Source organism: Mytilus galloprovincialis, chromosome 4 (genome assembly GCF_965363235.1).
Source record: "Mytilus galloprovincialis chromosome 4, xbMytGall1.hap1.1, whole genome shotgun sequence".
NCBI classification, from domain to species: domain Eukaryota; kingdom Metazoa; phylum Mollusca; class Bivalvia; order Mytilida; family Mytilidae; genus Mytilus; species Mytilus galloprovincialis.
Genome location: NC_134841.1, coordinates 47,708,652 through 47,728,522, shown reverse-complemented (window position 1 = coordinate 47,728,522; position 19,871 = coordinate 47,708,652). Strand labels below are relative to the sequence as shown.

At 32.5% G+C, this 19,871-nt stretch overlaps 1 long non-coding RNA gene across 1 annotated transcript; it reads right to left on the bottom strand.

Annotated features, from left to right (window-relative positions):
* Positions 1 to 2,641: 2,641 nt before the first annotated feature.
* On the bottom strand, positions 2,642 to 13,350 carry LOC143070641 (uncharacterized). The gene is made up of 6 exons (XR_012976615.1): positions 13,239 to 13,350; positions 6,792 to 6,900; positions 5,248 to 5,372; positions 4,633 to 4,744; positions 3,277 to 3,395; positions 2,642 to 2,905 (listed from the first exon to the last, which is right to left on the bottom strand). It is a non-coding gene; the product is annotated as an uncharacterized LOC143070641 (long non-coding RNA).
* Positions 13,351 to 19,871: the final 6,521 nt, after the last annotated feature.

Sequence of the window (19,871 nt, the reverse complement as noted above, 5' to 3'; positions counted from 1 at the left end):
CGAGAAACAAGAAAACCCGATTTCATTTGTTAAGTAAGTTAAGAATGGGTTTGTGGACACAAATACTACATATATTGCTCATATTAATATAAAATCGATGCACAAGAGCAATAATAAAAAAAAAAAACTGGCCAAACTTATTGATTATTTTTTGTTGGGATTTCTCTTTCACCATTGGGATTTTAGTTTATTTGATTGTAAGATTTGTGATACATGTTTATATTCATTGCATATTCGTTTTTGTTTCTTTTGTGTTTGGTTACATATTATGATAAACTGGACATTGTTTGGTTAGTAAAGCGTCAAACGTAAATCGGTACCCGCAAAATATAAATGATTCCATAGTACAACACATTGTCTTATTATATGTGTCGTTGTTTTACCGTGTCATTGACTTATATGACACACTTTTTTAATCATTTTTGGATTTGGAATTGTGTGTCTTTAACGTATATCCAATACTTGTTTTTGGTTTCGATAGGGTACTGTCCTATTGATATGGATTCCACGTTTGTTTTCTTCTAATTAATTCCGTATTGTATTGTGTATTATCCGTATGTCTCATCCTTTTTATCCTTTGTATCGTTGGGTACTGTATTCTTGACGAATTTTCCTATAAAAATTAATTTTACTTTATTCAAATATAAGGACTTTGTAAGCTTTTAATTTTTTAAGATATCATGAATTTTTGTGACAATAGATAAACATGCTAATATATGTGTATACCTTCATATAGAAAAAGCCTGCTCCACCGTCCCGCTCCTCTCCCACCAACCCTCTCCGACATATTGGAGAGTAATTATATGATCTATGACGGACAGGTCGACTGTGTTACTTTATAATATAAAGGCAAAATAAAAAAAACTAAAAATGAATTTAATAGGAATAGAAACCAAAGCAAAAAATACCCAAATACAAGTTAGTTGATATGGGGAACTACGTGTGCCCCTCTTCTTGTCAACTTGTTCCTCTTTTATGTTGAGGCTGACTTCATACAGGAACTTCTCAGGAAGAAATATAAGAAGTCAGCAATATCCTTTTACTTTACTTTCCGCTATATAGATGATTTTCTTTCACTCAATTATTCAAAATATTTGACTATGTTGAACGCATCTATGTCATCGAGATAAATAGATACAGTTTAGTCTGCCTCATATCTTGACTTACATTTAAAAATTGACAATGGAGGTCGTTTAAAAACAAAGCTTTACGACGAAAGAGATGATATAAGCTTCCTCATCGTGAACTTTCTATTTCTATGTAGAAACATTCCAGCAGCGCCTGCATACGGAGTATATATCTCCAAATTGATAAATTGATAATATATTCCCGGGGTTGTATTTCCTATCATTATTTCCTTGATAGATGATTGCTGCTCGCAAGGAAGCTTTTAAAGCTAGAGTTTTATTGGTGAAGTTTTAATCATCCCTTCGTCAATTTTACAAACGCCATCACGAGTTGGTTGACCGATATGAAACAACCGTTTCACAGATGATATCGAATATGTTTCTTATGTCGTAACTACAATCCCCTTCCCTTTTCTCGAATGTGACCTACCGAATTAGACTATTTACCGGGTTTGTAATAACATAAGCAACACGACGGGTGCCACATGTACAGTGCGTACCCTCCGGAGTACCTGAGATAATCTCCATTTTTTAGGGGGTTAGTATTTAGTTTTCTATGTAGTGTATTGTGTACTATTATTTGTCTGTTTGTCTTTTCTTTGTTAGCCATGGCGTTGTCAGTTTATTTACGATCTATGAGTTTAACTGTCGCTCTGGTATCATTCGCCCCTCTTCTATTGAAATGGATAGATATGTATTGAGTTCATGATATTTGTTTAAATATTTCATCATATTGTTTACCTTGTGTCGTCCGTAATAAAAGGATAGAACTAATGCATATCTTGATAAATTTAACACTAGAATGAAGGTTCCCTTTTTGAAAGACTTCTCGGTAAACCAAACTTTTAATTTGTTTTGGATGTCTATACTTGATGTAAATGTAACAGAATAACTGTAGTCAAAGAACTTAGAATTGGTTAGATTTAAATTTGTATCCAATTAATTGCTTTTGTGCTGTTGCGTATTGACACAAAAAAAAATCTTTTTAATTACTGAATATGAAATGAGTAACCCCCCCCCCTCCCCCGCAAATATTTTTTCACCTCTCCCTTTTTCCAAAAAAAAAAAATCCTTCCCTGAAGATATGGTCATTATCTCAATTAAAATTTCCAATGGAGTTTGAAACGATAAGTCCTAACTACACAATAATTTAGGCCACTAAATTAGACTCAACTAAAATATGCATTTTGCCGTGCAGACAGACTGGAGCCAGCATTTAATAAAATTTTTAATTCAGTTCAATACAATAATCTCATATATACATATGCATACATCATATATAACACAGTAATAGTATCTATACTAAGTAATTTAACACACAAGTTTGTGAACCAAAAAAATATACTTCCGGCAACAATAGTAATAAATATCTATTAACTTCCAAGAACATTCCAAATGATAAATATCATATTATGAATACCCGTCATAAACAGACACTCGAATGAAAGTTTTGGAAGAGTTAATTTTAGCTCATTATTAACTTTTTCACAGAACAGAAAAAAATCAGTCATCTGTAGGTTAGAATTTGTTTTGATTGATGTACTTCCCAAACACAACCGATGGTTCTAATTTTCAATATTTTATTAAGCTACTTTTTGAAATTAGTTTCTTTTAGGATTTCTGCAGCTGTTATTCTGCTCAACATCCCAGTTGCATGCATCATATTCGCCTTGACTACATCGCCCGAATTTCCATAGGCATGTAGTATCATATCCTGGAAATTCGTCCATATAACATGTGTCTATTTTCTTAATGGGATCACTTTGCCAGGGGTAAATCTACGAATGAAATAAATATACTTCTTATTTTCTTGTTACGATTGATACAATTTACTTAATATCTCTGTCCTAATATGTTCTTCTAATTCCCCGCCATTGGTTCAATTTTTAAATATAAATTAAAAAAAAAAAACTTTTTAGGATATACGTCATGAAAAAAACCCAACCCCAAAACGCAAAACAGATCCAGATTAGGCATCTAGAGTTACCATTGATACTAATTTAAGTAATATACTGTTGTCTTTGTCATTAAGACAAGCTCCACAACGACTGCAAGCTATTCAAGCAGATGTTTGACCACGACTAGTCAAAATTTACAATAAATCACTAAAATGGCAAAGTCAGCTTATTATACACGTATTCAAACTTACTTTACACTTGCAATCATACTGTCCTCTGATACCTTCCAATTGAACATTGGTTAGAGAGCTGAACGCTGCTTGGAAATTACATAAATCAAACTTAATCTCACTTTTCGCATTTTGTCGACCTGCAAATACAGTTCGTATTAATTTTGTTAATACTGCTTCATTGCCTTTGTGAAAACCATGTCTTTTTACAAATATGTATGTATCTCTTCCAAGTCAGGAGCCTGTAATTCAGTGGTTGTCGTTTGTTGATGTGTTACATATTTGTTTTTCGATCATTTTTTTGTGCATAAATTAGGCCGTTAGTTTTCTTGTTTAGATTGTTTTACATTTGTCAATTCTGGGCCTTTCATAGCTTACTACATGCATGCTGTATGAGCTTTGTCATTTGGTCCCTTGTGGAGAGTTGTCTCATTGGCAATCAAACCACATCTTTTTTCTATTTATGCAATTTAATTTAAACATTCTATGATGTGTTTTTTTTTTTTTTTTGTTTTTTTTTTTTTAAATGAGTAACTTCGCTAGTTAAGAATTGAATATAAAATGAACTTTACACAATACAGAATGAAAACAAATATTTTGAAACACAAAATGCCAATATAAAATGTGTACAGAGGTGACACTATCAAATGTAAGCATGCATAGCAACAAATGAAAATAATTGCATTAGATGTATGTTTCATTATAATACGTTATTCTGAATGGCTAACTGCACATCTCGCGTTATTCCTTAATCATTTGTATTACACAATAAAATTTATCATTCATGATGACACGAGGTCCCACAAAAGTGCACAGGTGAATGAAATAAAAACTTGATAAAAATCGTGGTTGCTTGATCCTAGCTAAAAAATTGTAATTATAAGTATTGAATGCTTCTTTTTGTAACTTAATGGCGTTGTAAAACGTTGACCGTGCGAACATTTTTAGAATGAAGCGCTTCCGCTTCATACAAAATGTACTTCGGTCAACGCTTTTACACCGAAATGAAGTTACAAAAAGAAGCATTCAATTCTTAAATGAATGATCAATCTTGAAAAGTTCTTCCGTCTCCTCCCCTAGAATATCATATGGTCCTTACCTTAAATAGGATCTATAATAATACTACGATATTTCTAGCTATATCAAGTTAGATGCTTTAGCAACTGCTACCAGTTTACTAAATTTTGTAACTTTGCATGTGCTTATCCCAATTCGTTAGCTCTAATTAAGTGGTTGACGTTTTTTGCTGTATTTCATACATTTTTTTTCATTTATTGTTTTGTGCGTGTTTTGGTATCGTCTGCAGTTGTGTAATTTGTAATCATTCAACATTTTCTCATGTTTGTATAAACGTAGAAAAATGACAAAAAGATATACCTGTGATCAAAATGTCAGTATCTAACGGCAGGTTACCACCACACATTGCGCCGATGGCTCTCGTAACAGCTTTGACAGTATCGCCAATTTTTATATCTGTTTCTGTTGGAAGCTGTGGCACATAATAAATCAATTGTAGTAATGTCAAATAAGGGAATATAGATGATAATTAAGCTTCAAACTAAATCATGGAAGCAATAAATTAAATATTTCACCAATTTGATGTATATACAGTAACTATTTTGTATTTATTTTTACGATTTGTGAAACATAAAAGAAAACCCGCTAGATTTGAATATAATTCACATAAATGAGTAACTCGCAATAATTTCTAAATGTACAGTTGCGTGTGTGAACTGGTGGTTTATTTGTAGACATGTACCTGTAAGAGTAAGGTAAACGACTAGCTTTATTTTACTAAAAGCCACTTATTGTCTGCACCACTTTCAACGTTAAAAAATAACGTTCCCATAATGCAATCGCAATTCTAAATAGGCCATTATTAATATTTACAAAACAATTTAAAGACTTGTGTGTTGAACATGGGGATCAGTATGAAATAACTTTGTTTACAATAAAACTAATGTGAAACAAAAAGTTATTTGTTACACTAACCTTAAAAACCTCAATAACTTCAACTCCATAGATGACGTTGTCAAACATTCCCGGAAATCCATCGTTGTTTATCGGAAGATCTTTCGGTGGTGATCTATATCTGTTGATTGCTTTGCCTCTGATAACTAAACAAAATCAGATATTTACTAAGAAGAATATTAAGTAACATGTTAATATAAACTTTTAATTATATCTTAAAGGAATTTCTAATATTAAAATAAGGAGATGTTGTATGATTGCCAATGAGACAACTACATTTTATCTACAAAGTTAGTCATGTGTTAAGGAATTTACAATTGAGATAAATTATCTGGAGTACATAACTCATGTTGTGACAATGTGAATTGTAGTAAAAGAGGGACGAAAGATACCGGACGGACAGTCAAACTCATACATTGAAAATAAACTGACAACACCATGACTAAAAAATAAAAAGACAAACAATAGCTCACAAGACACAACATAGAAAACCAAAGACTAAGCAACACAAGACACAACATAGAAAACCAAAGACTAAGCAACACGAACCTCACAAAAAACTGGGGGTGATCCCAGGTGCCCCGGAAAGCAGATCCTGCTACACATGTGGCACCCGTAGTAAACTTACGGATGTTCGATCTTTTTTTCTCTGTCAAAATCACAACCATTAAAATGTAAAAATATAATATGTGGTATGTTTGCAAATGAGACAACTCTCTACAAATGTCTAAGCTAATAACAAAAGTTCTAGGTCTTAACCATGAACAAACCTACACCGAATAATAACAAAAGTTCTAGGTCTTAACCATGAACAAACCTACACCGAATAATAACAAAAGTTCTAGGTCTTAACCATGAACAAACCTACACCGAATAATAACAAAAGTTCTAGGTCTTAACCATGAACAAACCTACACCGAATAATAACAAAAGTTCTAGGTCTTAACTATGAACAAACCTACACCGAATAGTCTTCTATAAACAGACTGTTACAAATTGATAGAAAAGTTTATAAATAACAGAAGAAAAAATAAAAGACCCGAGCCCTTGTTTGTTTTGTTAAAATCAATTAAAAATTTTGCGGGGAAGTTGAGCGCTCATATCAATTGTTGTTGGCTGTTTTCTGTCATACTATTTTCTTGTGACATGTTATTGACATCAACTATGCAACTCTTTAAATTCATCCTCTTTTGCCAACCCCCCGGACATTTGAAATCGTACCATACAGCAATGTTCACCATTAAAGGTTGCATGCTGTATTCGTTCTATTTTGTTGCAATGATGATAGTGTAGTCATTGAAATTTCAAAATTATACCACGTGTTTAACTTATCTGTATAACAACAGCTAGAACAGTATTGGGAAACGAACAACAAAAAACTTGTTTTATGACATACAATGTATGTCCATTGTAATTAATTTTTTTCTTCAGAAAGAGTGTTATCAAATCTGCATTAATTAAGGCGTCATTAGGGAACATTAAAATGAATCTTTAGACTTCAAATGAACAAAAGCTTTTCGATTTCAGAGAGAACCGTTAAACAAACTTTTCGGCAGCAAACTCACCAACTTCACTTCCACAAAAGGCCGTCTGTGAATGATTTGGATAACATGAACAACAGTATCCCCCATCAATAGTTAGAAATAGTAAAAACAAGCTTAATGTCCTCATCATCTGAAAAACAGGAAGAAACAAGAAAGAAATATTAATCTATCTGTAATTCTAATATTTCACGAAACATTAGTTGTGAATATTTTGTCTATTATTATTATGAATTCATTTTACTTTGACATAATAATAAGACTAAGTTCTTCTTTCTATTGTAGTTCATTTAAAATCCCGAACCAATCGCAATTCTTTAAATACCACCAAACTGTTTAAATTGTCAGCTTTTTGAATTAACAGCTGTACACATGGATCATAAACAACAGTTTTCTGTTACAGTCACAATTGAAATAATTAAAGATAGCTTTATGAAGTACGAATAAATTAATATATATATTTTATTTCGTTTAAAATTAGGTTTACCCCGTTTTTGCGGTTTCTAAGGGTGTGGTTTAATGATGCTATATACATTTTTAAAAATGTATTAGGAAGTGCACGCAGTTTCGTCGAATCGAAATTGGTCACATTGGTATATTTACTGTACACTTGCAGCTATGTTTATTGTTCATACAGTCATTGTAGGTATCACCCGAGGAAAAAGAAAAGATACGAAAGAGTAACAATGATATATGTCCTGTAATAATATCTTGTTTGAATCGAAGAAATCTGTTCAATAAAGTAAAATAAAATATTGTGCCGCAAGAGAAAAAATAATATGTTACTGCGAGCAACAAATCCAATATCTGTGTTTTTCAGCAGGGCGAGGGAGATTTTTTAAAAATAATTTTTATATCAAGCACTTTCAGACTTTCACGTTCTGTGTCTATCTTCATACATATAATGAACTATTAGTATCATATATGTCTTCAGCGGGAAATTTTCAAAAACTCAATATTAAGAATTTGACGGCCATTTTCTCATCATAAATGAAATAATAAAATTTGAAAAGCATTTATTTTGTTGAATTGTTAATAAGAAGTCGCATAGAAACCACGTTCAATATATATATATATAATTTTCAACCTATCAAAAGCAATAACTCCCGAACGACGATTGTGAAATACGTAAATGACAGTCTGTGCCAAACTGTTTTGTTGTTTGCCTGACCGAATAAGAAATTTGATCTTTTAAATTTTGAATTTTTTGGAATACTTAGGCTTTTCTACCTCAGGCATAGATTACCTTAGTGTATTTGGCAAAACTTTTAGGAATGTTGGTCCTCAATGCTCTTCAACTTCGTACTTTATATGGCCTTTTTAACTTTTTTGGATTCGAGCGTCACTGATGAGTCTTTTGAAGACGAAACGCGCGTCTGGCGTATATACATAATTTAGTCCTGGTATCTATGATGAGATTATTTACAACCACTGGGTCGATGCCACTGCTGGTGGAGATCAAATTCCCCGAGGGTATCAAAAGCCCAGTAGTCAGCACTGTTTGTGCTGACACGAATTGTCATTGACATGTTTATATTTATAAATTAACTGTTTACAAAATTTTGAATTTTTTGAAATACTGAGGCTTTTCTACCTCAGGCATAGATTACCTTAGCTGTATTTGGCAAAACTTTTAGGAATGTTGGTCCTCAGTGCTCTTCAACTTCGTACTTTATTTGTCTTTTTAAACTTTTTTGGATTCGAGCGTCACTGATGAGTCTTTTGAAGACGAAACGCGCGTCTGGCGTATATACATAATTTAGTCCTGGTATATATGATGAGATTATTTACAACCACTGGGTCGATGCCATTGCTGGTGGAGATCAAATTCCCCGAGGGTATCACAAGCCCAGTTGTCAGCACTTTTTGTGCTGACACGAATTGTCATTGACATGTTTATATTTATAAATTAACTGTTTACAAAATTTTGAATTTTTTGAAATACTAAGGCTTTTCTACCTCAGGCATAGATTACCTTAGCTGTATTTGGCAAAACTTTTAGCAATGTTGGTCCTCAGTGCTCTTCAACTTCGTACTTTATTTGTCTTTTTAAACTTTTTTGGATTCGAGCGTCACTGATGAGTCTTTTGAAGACGAAACGCGCGTCTGGCGTATATACATAATTTAGTCCTGGTATATATGATGAGATTATTTACAACCACTGGGTCGATGCCATTGCTGGTGGAGATCAAATTCCACGAGGGTATCACAAGCCCAGTTGTCAGCACTTTTTGTGCTGACACGAATTGTCATTGACATGTTTATATTTATAAATTAACTGTTTACAAAATTTTGAATTTTTTGAAATACTAAGGCTTTTCTACCTCAGGCATAGATTACCTTAGCTGTATTTGGCAAAACTTTTAGCAATGTTGGTCCTCAATGCTCTTCAACTTCGTACTTTATTTGGCTTTTTTAACTTTTTTGGATTCGAGCGTCACTGATGAGTCTTTTATAGACGAAACGCGCGTCTGGCGTATATACAAAATTTAGTCCTGGTATCTATGATGAGTTTTTATACTATCTATTCAACCAAAAAATCTTAAAAGTTCTGTCTGTCTGAATGACATTTTGTCGGTCAGACAGAGTTTGAGATACACTGAAATGATACACTTTACCCCTACCTTGTCTTTAGTAAGAAAATATAAAAATCAAAAAAACAAGAATTGGTTGAACGGTTCATGATAAATAAATGCATAGAAACGTTTGGCGGTCTCCTATTGTCAACCTGCTGCCCTTCGCCAGTTTTGTTTTATACTTCCAGAATTGAAGGAATAAACCAGAAACTCCAATAGGAGCGAGATCGGTGATGCGTTCAACATTGAATCTGCTACGGGACAGAGGACAATATTATGTAAAGGTTGGAAAATGGGAAGCTGACAATAGATTTGACAATAAATTTCAATTGAATATGGTTAAAAGTTGCTGTTTTATTTTAACAATATTCTTTTATAGTATATATTCTCGTCTCGACACATGCTATACCATTAAACTATAAATCCTTATATTCTAACTGTTGTGAGCAATGTAAAAATAAGTTTTATACTATAAAACAATGTACATTCTAAATACATTCACGTAAAACAAGCAATGCCGGTTTCAGTAATCTTGACGATATCCAAACAAATTCGTGTACTAAAAAATATTCAAGTTTCTTACCGGAAATCTATTATTTATTATAACAATTTAGACAAAATCATCAAAGGTAGTTCCATGGCTTAAAACGATTATCGGCAGAGGCACGTTTTGTCTATAAAAGACTCATCAGTGCGCTCGAATCAACGGATTTAAAGACGAGGTTAAAGAGCACATACGTTTCAACGTTTATAGTGGTAAAACCAGAACGATAAGATCTAGACATTATGATACACTAATAGAAATTTACAACTTTTTCAAATCTGCATATTGAACAATGGCACACAATTAAGGATGTACACCTCTGAGAAGCCAAACATTTCTAGAATTAAACCTTTTTTCTTAACCTGATTTTTGGGTTTATAAGACTGTAACAAAATAATTGGTGAAGAAAAAATCATATGGTGGTGCACTTCTTTTTTTGCTACGGCCCTTTGAAAATGCTCAATTTTGATGATTTTCCCATTTTTCATCGATTTTTACCTATTTTTGGGCTATTATCGAGAAAAAAATCACAGTTCCACAATTAAACTTTTTTTCATACTTTCTATAAAGATGAAGTGGACCAATCTGAATAAATTTTACTAATAAAAACTATAGGTAGGTGTTAATATAAGAAAGTTTTATCATATTTTGACGCTTTTTTGTGTAAAATTTACCATGCTGTCAATTTTGTATTTTTGTGATTTTTCTCAGTTTTAAAGAACAAAATGCATATTATTTCAACTTTTTTGTTATAAATGATTGAAAAAATACATATCTAAGAAATCTGAAAAGACCAAACTGATATGGGATGTACATAATTCTTGTAAAATCATTTTTTGTATCCCTAACCCATTTTCTCAAACTTTTGGCTAAAAATATTGACTTGATTGGTCGTACAATTTGAAAACTGGATTACTCAAAAACTATTCATTTTAAATACACAATTTTTTCACAGAGTTATGTTTGATTATAATGGTTTTAAAATTTATTGATATTTTCCACTTGTATCACATGTTTTGGAAAAAATTCAAGAACGAGATTTCAACGAGACTGAACAAGACTGAAAAGTCAGAAGAATACATCCTTAACGAAAGTTACGCTTCGTATCTAAATAATTAAGATATGACTTACCTCTACCTGTTCTAATTTAGAAATATTACTTTTATTGAAAATCAGTGAACTTTTATACTTAGTTCATTTCAACATTATTAATTATCCTGCATCAATAATTCACATATGTGTGTTAAAGCAGATTGCTAAAGGATATATAATGTACAATGTATCTATGAAGCAAAAGCATAACAACAAGCTAAAATGTGTCGACCGATGTCCATTGTCAATAAAACTGAGGGGTCAGACCCATGTCAGACAAGTGCATGATTGTGTTTTATGCATACATTTATTATTGAACTTTTAACTTTGAAATATTTTCAATTATATTGTATTGTGTATTGTAATTCATTGTGTTGCATTGTATTTAAAATGTTTGTTTGTATTGCTAGATCCTTATGGGTGTAATTTTGCAATAAAGATTATAATAAAGGCAAACATTTAAAGTGCTTATTGTACAACTGGAATGAAATTATCTATGTGATATTTTTTCTTCTCACCTCATGTTACTTATCTTTAATGTCGCTTGTTCGATACCTCCGATGGTGGACTATCAGTCTCGAAAGGTATCATCAGCTCATTAGTCAGTATTTCGGTACTGTCATGATTAATAACAAACCTTTATCAGATATTCCGCTTATAAATTTTAAAATAATAAAGTACGAAGAAAGTACGGAAAAGTTTGCGTTTGATTTGTCCTTATTTGGATCGTTTTAGCTCATACATCCTTCACCTTCAAATATGCGCTTTTTTGTTTTTAAAATTTGAACTACATAGACATTTTCAAACAGTGTCTTCCGTTCTTTTCTATTTTTTTTAAGAGTTTCTTACGTTCTTTATTAATGGAGTGCATTGATTTAGATGAGTTGTAAGTGACAAAGAAATCTTCAGATCAAAGCATCCAAACAAATTTTATTTCATCAGATAACTTTGAATTATTTTTTTAGATTTAGAATTCAAGATAGACCGATGCTGATATCTTGTTTCTTTTAGCACGTCCAATAGGACATTTGTAAAGAAAAGAAATCCGAAGTTTATCTGCGTTCTTAAGCCCTTGTCACAATGAACCCACGACACATCTATGCAGCGCCACGACATGAAATTTGGTCAAGTCGCGGGTCATTTGTGATCGTCGTACGACAAGCGCAAGACAGTTGCATGATATTTTGAGCATCGAGTGTCGTGGGACGACAATAGTACATGCACCTCTTTACAATTTGTTGTCGTGTCACTGTCTTGTGGCTGTCTTGAGAGGGTCTTACCACAGTCCTGCGACGGTTGTGTGATAAACACATTGTCGTGGGCACTAACATAAACTATTTTAATAAAATAATCGTCGCACGACTGTCGTACAATTACATTTTTTTTCTGTCTTGTACCTGTTGTGGAATCATCGAGGGCATGTCGTAGCTGAAGTGACCACTCGAAATATTTTTTGTCAGTGCCACGACAACTATTTTATAGATCTTCCACGACATAAAATCGTACGATCTATTGTGACTGGGGCTTTTCATAGCGTACACTTTCTGTCTAAGCGCTAGATTTTATACCAATACACATTCCTCTCTCGATTTCAAGTTTATGACAGCTAGTTACTAGTATTCTTTATTCTTGGAATATGTTGTTTTTATTCTTTTTATCTAATGATATTGGGGTCGGTTTGATAAGATTACTAGTATGCATATGGCAATGGTAAAACACTTTATAAGCACATATTTAAATCATCTAAAATCAAAATCAAAGTCATCTGCAAACACTTATTGCAAGGTAAAACATCGTAAACTTTAAGCCGACAATGGAGATTTCATGGCGAAATTTGGTCTCATAGTTGCGCCACAATTTCTCTCTAAAAGTCCAGACCCAAATAAATGGCTTCAGCAATATGACGTCGAATTGTATCTAGTCATAGAAAGAAAAAAACAAAGCCTTCATGAAGTCATAATTGTTTGGAATGGGATAGATACGACTCATCCGTGACACTGGAATCAATTAAATTCAATAACGAAGTTAAAAAAAGCATCGATTATATAAAATTCTTAATTGGGCACATATATATATAAATCGGTTCAAGTAAACATGCATTTTGTTCATTTATAGATGTTATTGTATTACTATGTTTTAATTTAATTTCGGCATATGTACTTGACAATTAAGATTTGAAGAGAATAGAATGGTACGTTATTATAATATCGACAAACTTCAACTGAACCCCGAATATATTATTACAAACATTTTTCTCACCTCTATCTATGGAAAGTCCTGTTTTGATATTAAATAATTGTTGATGAAGACAGTCACGTCAAAATTGACGTGTTGTTAAACAGCTGCGTAACCGTTTGTCCATGTATGTATAACATTTCAGTTCGATTAAATTACAGGATATAACCAATTTCCAGTTAACTTTCATTATTCTAGTTTTGTTCGCCTGCCAAATAATATTAAAATGATATATATTTGTCATATAGCATATGTAAAGGAGGATCTATATACTTACCTTCAAATCATTAAATTAGTTTGATTAACAAATAAAAATCAAAGCTGTGAAAGATCAAAATGTGAATAGTATTCTATGTCAGCCGATTCTGTGATTCTGTTGTTCAAACGATTGCAACATTGGAATGGTCAGTTTCAAGTCTGACAAGCGTTCTTTTTTTCAGACAGGATATGCAATGGATGCTCTTACAATAACATGATATAACAGAGGTATTCCCATAACATTGTGGACAACTGCAATACTTCTGTTGGTAATAATACCGAATCATCTACCTTTAACTTATTTGTCATCGGTTATCGATTACAATTATTCCACGCTCACTCAGTTTGTCAGAAGCCTTCCAGGGGGATTTAAATATATTTATAATAAAAGATTAAAGTTCGTGCATGTGCATGAGAAGAAAAAAAAGAATGTTTAAATATTCAACATTAAAACCAACACATTATCACTGAACTAGTATAAATATTTGTTTAGGGGCCAGAAGAAGGAAGCCTTCGGGTGCGGGAGTTTCTCGCTGCATTGAAGACCTATTGGTGACTTCTGCTGTTGTCTGTTCTATGGTCGGGTTGTTGTCTCTTTAACACATTCCCCATTTCCATTCTCAATTTTACAAAAGGTTTAGTCCTCTGCTAGTCATTTGTATTATTTGATTTATGTGTTTAGATAAACTCATCATAGATACCACGAATAAATTTAATATTTACGCCAGACTCGCGTTTCGTCTACAAAAGACTCAGCAGTGACGCTCGAATCAAAAATGTTATAAAAGACCAAATAAAGAACGAAGTTAACCTTTGGCGACCACATAGTTTACATAAACCTATAACACGTACCATGTGATAATTCAGCGTTACAGAGGAACGTTTATCTTATCGGACCTCGTTACTTGATAACCTGAGCGCGTCAAGAAATGGTCTCGTCCACACTGTTATGAAAACTAATATATCTTTAGTAATAACATTAAATACTATTTTTCTGAGTTGAAGCAGATTTAGTCATAAAAATACACAAAAAAAAAAACCCATCAAAATTGAAATAAATAATATCCACGTTATCAATGATATTGTTATCTTAGCATCTATGCTAAATATAAAGGCAACAGTAGTATACTGCTGTTCGATATCCATAAATCGATTGAAAACAAATCCGGGTTACAAACTAAGACTGAAAGAAACACATAAAATATAAGAGAACTACGATACAACAGAAACACGACACTAAAATGTAACACACACAGAAACGAACTATAATATAACAATGGCAATCTTCCTGACTTGGTACAGGACATTTTAAGAAAAACAATGGGGGGTTGAACCTGGTTTTGCGGCTAGCCAAATCTCGCGCTTTTATGGCAATGTTGAATATATCATTAAATTATATGTCATATATTGTATATTTTGCGCAAAAGCAGCTTCAAATGCACAAACTGTCCTGAATGTAAATGCATGTAATTTGCTGTAAAACAAAGGCGAAGAAGATTATTCTATGCATGCATCTATTTTATATTTTCTATATTCTAGTGAACAAGGAATTCAAGACAAGCAAACAAATGTGCGTACAGAAAAACAAACCGCAATCACGCAAGACACATACATGTAACACACTTATTTAGGTAAACTTGGCTAAATGTTTTAATACGGACTTTGATAAGTAATTTATGCTTATTTAAAGTAATAACAAGCGTTGGGACATACAACACATTTGTAATGACCAATAGAAAAAAAAAACACTTAACAAAGATACCCAGGTTTATTATTTAGTTCACCAGTAGCGTGTTTCGCGTCTTAATACGATTCATCAATGTAGCTCGAATCGAAGCAGATCGAATACAATAGTTACGAATACATATATTATTAATATTAACTGTGTTTTTTTCATGTATTCTATGTTCATTTGGGTATAATTGTGTTTGATCCGTCAGGGTTTCACTTTATGCGATAAAGTTATATTTAAAATAAAAAAAACAAAAACAAAGTTCAAATTGGATTGTCTGCCGTTTGCCAGGTAACATTTCGACAATCGCTTGAAAGTATATATCTTATGCTTCAGTAGAATAATAGTAATGTCAAGTGTCTGTCATTGTGTGTGTTGCAGGTTATTCAATGATAACAAGTAAAATCACAAAAATACTGCACTCAAAATTAAAAAAAAAATCCCTAATCAAATGGCAAAATAAAAAGCTCAAACATTTCAAACGAATGGATAACAACTGTCCTATTCCTGACTTGAGACAGACACTTTCTTACGTATAAAATGGTGGATTAAACCTGGTTTTAAAGCTAGCTAAACCTCTGTATGACAGTCGCATTAAATTACATTATATTAGCATCGATGTGTGAAGAAAACAAACAGACACAATAGGTAAAATGTCACAAAAAGGGGTACAACAGCAACACGAACCCTCCAAAACACTGGGGGTGATCGAGGGCGCTCCAGGAGGGTAAGTAGATCCTTCTCCATATGTGGCACCCGTCGAGTTGCTCATGTTATTACAAAGCCGGTAAATAGTTTAATTTGGTAAAATTTACGAAGTGATGATTTTAATTTTATTATTTGAAACTCTTTGTTTAAGAATGAATAGGTCACAATAGGGAAGCAGAAATCATCTCTTTTGTCGTAATTTTTTTTATTTTCAACAAACCCTCAGAGTCAATTACTAGATATAAGTCAAATGGCAAAATCAAAAGCTCAAATTCATCAAACGACTGAGAAAAGCGGCTGTTCGTAACGTTTCGTACAGCCCAATATGGCAGATGACAGTGCCGATATATATTTCTTTAATTCTTTTGACCGGAAACATTGTTAGTAGTGAAAATTGGTAAGTATCAGAATAATATGTAAGACAACACGATTACCAAGCGTTCTGGAGATAAAATATCGAAATAATGGTTTTATATGACGGTACAAAAAATCAAGAAGTCGTACGTAACTTTGAAGGAAGTCGTTCGTAACATAAAGTTTGTAGATAGACCGGCCGTTCGTAACATTAAAAGAACAAAATTAGGCACAATGTGTACGTCACTATATGACTTTATGACATGTATTTTAAAACAAATATTTTTTTAAATTGTACTGCAGCTACATAAACAAAATGTTCACATCGAAATGTCCTATTGTAATTTTATATGACTTGTAACAAAAAAGACATTTTACTGAATTACATTCAGTAGATCACTTTGTATAAAAGATCAGACAGATACATGAAATGACAAACATACATATCTAACAAAACATTGCTGTCTAAATAGTCGTCTTGAAAATTCAAATAAATAAATTATACAAAAGTTTAAAAAAAAATTTTGATGCTATATATGTCATGTAAATTCTTTACTTTTTGAAGTAGTATGCAGTCGGATAATGAATTAAGTTAAATACAAATAAAATTAAAAAAAATAAAGAAGCACAATTAAATCATTTGTTTATTTTTCTTCCCATTAAGAAATAAATTATCGATAATTGTGCATCTGCCGTTCTTTTATTCCAGAAAACTCCGACAAGAAACAACCCAAATATGCTCATACATTGGACAAAATAAACGTTACTCAGAAACAGAATGGAATATTTATAGAATAACTTATCGACGTATTAAAATATCGAAAAATATTCAACGAGTGACAGAACAACACATTAACGTACGGATGCGTGTAGTGTATGCGTTAATTATCAGTTTTGATCGGTGATGAGAAATGTAGTCATATTTTGATCATGTATGTGATGTCCGTGAATGACAAGTTAACAGGGTAAATTATCAGCATACATTCAGTTAAAATACTTTGGACAAAAGAAACGTTACACAGAAGCAGAATGGAATATTTATAGAATAACTTATCGACGTATTAAAATATCGAAAAATATTCAACGAGTGACCGAACAACACATTAACTTACGAATGCGCGTAGTGCATGCGTTAATTATCAGTTTTGATCGGTGATGAGAAATGTAGTCATATTTTGATCATGTATGTGATGTCCGTGAATGACAAGTTAACAGGGTAAATTATCAGCATACATTCAGTTAAAATACTTTGGACAAAAGAAACGTTACACAGAAGCAGAATGGAATATTTATAGAATAACTTATCGACGTATTAAAATATCGAAAAATATTCAACGAGTGACCGAACAACACATTAACTTACGAATGCGCGTAGTGCATGCGTTAATTATCAGTTTTGATCGGTGATGAGAAATGTAGTCATATTTTGATCATGTATGTGATGTCCGTGAATGACAAGTTAACAGGGTAAATTATCAGCATACATTCAGTTAAAATAGTGCGTTAAATGACATATTTTAATTTCATATAAATTCACGTGTTACCAAACTGGAAAATGAGAGTATATTGGAAAGGGGCAGAAATGTTGCCTTCCAACATGCCACTGACGTACACCACAAGTATTGTTCAAAATGTTCTTAACTTGCAGAGAGAGGGGCTCTCTCCCTGAAGCAGTTATTTAATTTTCACATTCTGACAGGCAGTGGCTCCGTGCTTTCACAACCGGAACAGCCAAACGGACTGCTATTTGGATAAAGACCTAAATTCCGCTTAATTTTTTATTGAGTGACGATATTTTAATGGATACGAATTTGAGTTCAAGAAAACGACACTCTTTAACAACTAGACATGTATTCCAGTACAAAAGTCATGTTCATTTATATGTCTTGTAAAAATTTACCTTTATATTTAAGTGTATTCCATTATTGGTATTATCCTTTTGTGCGTGGCTATGTACTTATGCATCCCGCTAATGTGGTGTTTTGCTATGGTCATTTTTTTTTATTCTAGTCTCTTTATTTTTGGCATTTGTGCCTCTGTGTATGACATTTATTCGACTGTCATACAAGTGAGAGGTTTAGCTAGCTATAAAATCAGGTTTAATCCTCAATTTTCTACATAAGGAAGTGCCTGTTCTAAGACAGGAATATGGCAGTTGTTCTTCCATTCGTTTGAGGTGTTTGGGCTTTTCATTTTGCCATCTGATAAGGAACTGTCCGTAATGAATTTTCCTTATTTGATATTTTTATAAGTGATGCATATGGATACGTTTGGATGATTAGACACGTTTCTGCGTATTACATAAATATGCTCCATTTCGCATAAATATTACATTCCCAGTCTTGATTTAAGAAACATTGTGTGAAATAAAAAAAGCTATATGCTCGTAAATGTGTGTATACCAGACACATATAATAGAATAATTGTATTATATGTCTTTGTACATACATAGGATAAACGTGTATATTAATGAGAATTTAAAATCTGCCTCAGGTTTGTTTTTTGTAATGACGTTTTCTTCACTTGTAAACAAGGTCAATTTTTTTCAGAAGTTTTTTTGTTAATATAAATGAGGGATACACGGTATCCTGCATTTTATATAATGTAACAAAGAAAACGTCTTAAATTTCGGATCTACATACACGATATCACTATTCTAATATTTCTGGAAAAGCTTGCTTCTTTTTTTAAACCCAATGTATATAGGGAAAGGCACAATATATATGTTTACAGTCGACAAATCAATACAGTTATAAGTAAGTCACGCAGGGTCGTGTACTCCGTTACGAACAACTTTTCTATTTTCATTCTTAAAGTGGCTTGGTTTTTTTACCGTTGAAACCATTATTTTGATATTCTATTTCCAGAAAGGTTTTATATTCTTGTTGTCCCTCGTATTATACATACAATTACCAGTTTGCTCTACCAACAATACTTGTGATCAAAAGTGTTTTGGAAAAATAAAATCTACCGGTACTGTCATCTGCCATATTGGGCTGTACGTAACGGAATGACAAACAGTCGTTTTCCCCTGTGACAACTGTCATATTCCCGACTTGGTATGTACAGATATTTTCTTATGTAGAAAATGGTGGGTTGAACCTGGTTTTATTGCTAGCTAAACCTCTTACTTGTATGAAAGTCTTATCAACAACGATGCGTGACCAACACAAACAGACATAATAGGTAAAAATGCAAATAATACAGCAGTCAACTTTGTGCTATATTCATAATCACTTAAACAAACATACAAACATGTAACAAAGAATGACATACAGACCAAGCATGTTAGTAAAAATTATAGACAAGAATTCACAAATTTACCATGATAGTACAATAACTCAATGACGGGATGTATAAGTACACAGCCACGTCATATATATAAAGACGAATTATAAAAAGGCATATAGACAAAGTGCACAGCAAGAACAAAAGACGAGTAACAAACAAGATTTCGAAGTAACATCAAAAGGTATATATAGACAAAGCACATTAGCAAATCGATAGACAATTATACGAGAATATCATAAACAATATTGACAGAATGTACAACTACCATAGTATCTTAATACCAATAAAAACAAACAAATATATAACAAAGATGC